Source organism: Schistocerca piceifrons, chromosome X (assembly GCF_021461385.2).
Source record: "Schistocerca piceifrons isolate TAMUIC-IGC-003096 chromosome X, iqSchPice1.1, whole genome shotgun sequence".
In the NCBI taxonomy this organism is placed as follows: Eukaryota; Metazoa; Arthropoda; class Insecta; order Orthoptera; family Acrididae; genus Schistocerca; species Schistocerca piceifrons.
The window spans coordinates 529,062,598-529,067,190 of NC_060149.1; positions in this window are offsets into that span (position 1 = coordinate 529,062,598).

Here is a 4,593-nt window from a genome sequence, read left to right on the forward strand (position 1 = left end):
ACCGTGTGTGTGTCTGACTAGCAGCCTTCCTCGCCAGGTGATGCTGCTGTCACTCCTGGACGGGTTTATATCGATAGTAGGTCGGTGGTCATAATGTTCTGGCTGATCAGTGCATGTTCTACGTGTTCTATTCGCTACAGCTGAGTCAGCATAAGAAGTTCCACGACAGTTAGCAGCGCCGTTGTTGGCTTTCAGTTGCGTAGCGCTAAAGACTGTAGGTGAAAACAACAGTCTTCTTTATAGGTGCGACAACACTGAAGCGTTGTCTAAGAGATGTCTACAAAACTAAATAACGTGATTGGTTGAGGTAAGCACGCGAAGCCGCTGCATCCGGCGCACAACGAACTTCTTACGCCGACTCGACTATGGGCGACGCTTCGCAACTGTATCGATCACCTTTCAGATTTCAAGGGAGACGGAATCACTCTGGGCTCTGTTAGCTACTGTCTTGTGGATCTCATGAACAAAATTTCCTCATTCGCCATAAGTGATTTAGGAACGTAGTGGGAAGTGCAGGGGGTGGAAAATGAGTCGTATAGAGAACCAGCTGCACAAACGTATCACAGGAGGGCCATCCCGCCGTGTCTACTTTTGCAGCTTGGACACTCCTAATAGGACAAGGAGAAGGGTCAGCATAGGAGAAGGGGGTGCTAAATATCTGCAATCGAATTGTTGAGGAACAGCACTTACATACTAGTTCGATGATATTGATTACGACTTGTGTATTTCTGTGTTTTCCAAAATTCCTCAAACAAGAGCTACTGCAGAATTCTGCACTCACTCGTATAAAAGCTGGGGTATAACACCATCTCTTATAAACTCTTCGACGATGGGGCATTAAAAGATTGTTGTTACTGTATAGGAATGTTTTGCATTTTCATCGTCAGTAAAAACAAAGGATAGTAACTTACAGTTAGCATTTTGTCGACATCAGGGTCATTAAAGATAGCACAGTAGTATAGTAGCTCAGCTGGGCGAGGATGAGGAAGTAAATCGGCAACTGCTTTGTTAAAGACACTATGCCGACATTTTCTTGGAGCCATGGTCCTCTGCACGAGAGGGGAGATGTTAAAGCAAGGACTGTCAAGAATTCAGCATGAAAGCAATGTTCCTGATTGCGCATCGTAGCTAGCTAACCTGGTTGCACACTTCTCCCATCGCCATGCCACACTGTCTGAGCTTGAGGACGGGGAAGAGGGGAAAACTGCGAAAACGCCACATTTAGACGGCAATGCAGTTGCACTGCATACAACTAGATTTCATATTGCCCAACAACTCAGATCGTAAAAAAAAAAAAAAAAATTCATTATTTTTTAATTATTTTTAGGGCACTGAAGATATAATATATTATTTTTTATCTGGAACAAACTGTCGGCAACCGTCAAACACGGACAATTTCACAGATTTTCGCACTCAGGCTGCGACGTAATCGTGACTTATTTAATCACATAATCGAAAAAAAAGCATTTTGCACGCATACGTTGACTGAAATATTTTATTACGTTTGTAAAATCATTATGAAGAAGCGGAAATTTTTATTGAGGAAAAAAACGTAGATATCATGGACAGTTTTAACGTAACAGAATTTGTCTTTTAAATTGGAATTACATTGCAAGTCAATCAGTTCCATCTGCTCATGTTCAGGGTTGCTTTCAAGTGAAACAGCAAATGGTCTAGAAAACAGCTTGAAAAAACAGATATAAGATTGGCTCAAACGTTTAGAAAATTATCCTTCTAATTCTTTCAAGGACACAGTGAATTCTTCAAACTTTGCATTTTCTGTGACGCTACTGAGCTTAAGGAAATGGGCAGTGTTTTTTGCCGGAATTTGTTCCTTCCACAATGCGATTTTCTTTTTAAATGCTTCGCCATCAAATCAGAAATAAGTTGTTTCTCACACTGAAATGTCTTACTGTGGACAGTGTACAATCATGTCCACTTAAAATGCAAGGTTCGCAATCCATTCTGGATGTTCTGATTTTCGTTCCTGCCATCCTTTTTCCTTCATAAACTGAAAATAGCGAGTTTTAAATAGATAAATTGTTCCAGGGATGACCCTTGACTTAGGCAACGTACTTTGCAGTAATATGTAAAGTCACTATACGCTTCGTTCAAGTCCATCGTTAACTGTTGCAATTGATAGTGGAACAATGTGTGTAACTGCAGAAAATGAACTATTCGTACCACCAACTCCATCACGTGCTCCATGCTCGCAAATTTATCACAAAGTGGTTCTTGATGTACAGACCAGCGAATCTCGTCTGTCAGCCATTGTAACTGTTTGATCTTTCATCGTCAACTAATTCTTTAAATTTCGCTCTGCAGGAGTTGTCATATTGTTTCATAGTGGCACCTGTCGATTATGCAACAGTTTATCTATTATGTAATATTTAGAATTCTTGTCCTTCTCTTCAGTTGTCCCCATTCATTTTCAAAGGCTTCTGACTACAGATCGAGAGCTACCTCTTTTCGTGCAAACAGCCGCTGGAACTGCGAACTTCCTTTATACTACGAAGAAATAGTGAAGGGTGCACAGCAGTGATATCATGATTCTGTCGTACTGATCCAAACATGTCATACCACAATGAAATGTCGCGCTGTTCCTAGTACTTCCCAGAAGGAGCGAGCAACGCAGTGACACACTGAGCCCCGGCACGCACACTTCTCGCGTGCAGTTTGGCCCGCTGTGGCTGACCCTGGATAGAGGAGGAGGGGCACTGGCCCTTCTGAGATCTGTGTTACAGATTTATTAATTATACAGTTTCTAAGCATTTTTAGAAATAAATTGTCTAACCTGTAGTTTTAGTGTTACTGACAGCAACCAGAAGCATAAGGACTCTTTAGGTAGACAGGCTGTTCATGGGAAATTATGTCGTTAGCTTGTGGCAGTAGTGATTCGTAGTCCTGACGGATGTGAACATTGCAGAATAAGGGTCCCGAATAATTTATTTGATACTTCCTGCACAACTGTTACTGAGTAGCAGTTCCAACAGTCAGCACAAACTACACTGATGCTCATAACTTGAGGATAATGCTGATACATGGTGAAACAACGCTCTGGTGGGAGGTTTTCGGTTTTAAATCACCTCGGGGTATGACCATGCGGTGCATTTGACCTGCGGTCGTCGCACGGTGGTGCTGGCAGCAGTCCAGATACGCAGAGGTATGTTGGCGCATGTCAGAGTACGATGCAGCGAGTACGTGTGCAGACGTTTTCAGACGTGCTAATGGTGACTGTGTATTGAAAATGGCTCAAAGAACACATATTAATGACGTTATGAGGGGTAGAATACTAGGGCGACTGGAGACTGGTCAAACACAGCAGGTCGTAGCACGGGCCCTCCGTGTGCCACAAAGTGTGATCTCACGATTATGGCAACGATTCCAGCAGACAGGAAACGTGTCCAGGCGCTACAGTACGGGACTTTCACAGTGTACAACACCACAAGAAGGTCGATATCTCACCATCAGGGCCCGCAGACGGCCACGGAGTACTGCAGGTAGCCTTGCTCGGGACCCTACTGCAGCCAATGGAACAGTTATCTCCAGACAAGCAGTCTACAGACGACTGAACAGACATGGTTTTTTCACCCGGAGACCTGCAAGGTGCATTCCACTGACACCTGGTCACAGGAGAGACCGTAAAGCCTCGTGTCATTGGAACAGTGGTCCCAGGTTATGTTCACGCACGAGTCCTGGTATAGTCTGAACAGTGATTCTCGCCGGGTGTTCGTCTGGCGTGAACTAGGAACAAGATACCAACCCCTTAATGTCCTTGAAAGGGACCTGTGTGGAGGTCGTGGTTTGATGATGTGGGGTGGGATTATGATTGGTGCACGTACACCCCTGCATGTCTTTGACAGAGGAACTGTAACAGGTCAGGTGTATCAGGACGTCATTTTGCACCAGTATGTCCGCCTATTCAGAGGTGCACTGAGTTGCGCCATCCTCCTGCTGGATGATAATGCACGGCACCACCGAGCTGTCATCGTGGAGGAGTACCTTGAAACAGAAGATATCAGGCGAATGACCTGCCTGTTCTCCAGACCTAAACCCCATCGTGCACGTCTGGGATGCACTCGGTCGACGTATCGCTGCACGTCTTCAGACCCCTAGGACACTTCAGGAGCTCCGACAGGCACTGGTGCAAGAATGGAAGGCTATACCCCAGCAGCTGCTCGGCCACCTGATCCAGCGTATGCCAACCCGTTGTGCGGCCTGTGTACGTGTGCATGGTGATCATATCCCATATTGATGTCGGGGTACATGCGCAGGAGAGTGACGTTTTGTAGCACATGTGTTTCTGGACGGTTTTCTCAACTTATCACCAATACCGTGGACTTACAGATCTGTGTCGCGTGTGTTCCCTATGTGCCTATGCTATTAGCGCCAGTTTTGTGTAGTGCCACGTTGTGTGGCACCACACTCTGCAATTATCCTTAATTTATGAGCATGAGTGTATATCTGCCCCCAATTTCCAACTGGAGAATCCTTGCACCTGCTACAGCTTAGTCAAATAGTAGTTTACCATTTGTCTGAGGACAAAGAGGGCCCACCATGCAATTCAGGCTAAACTGTAGTAATCGTACACTT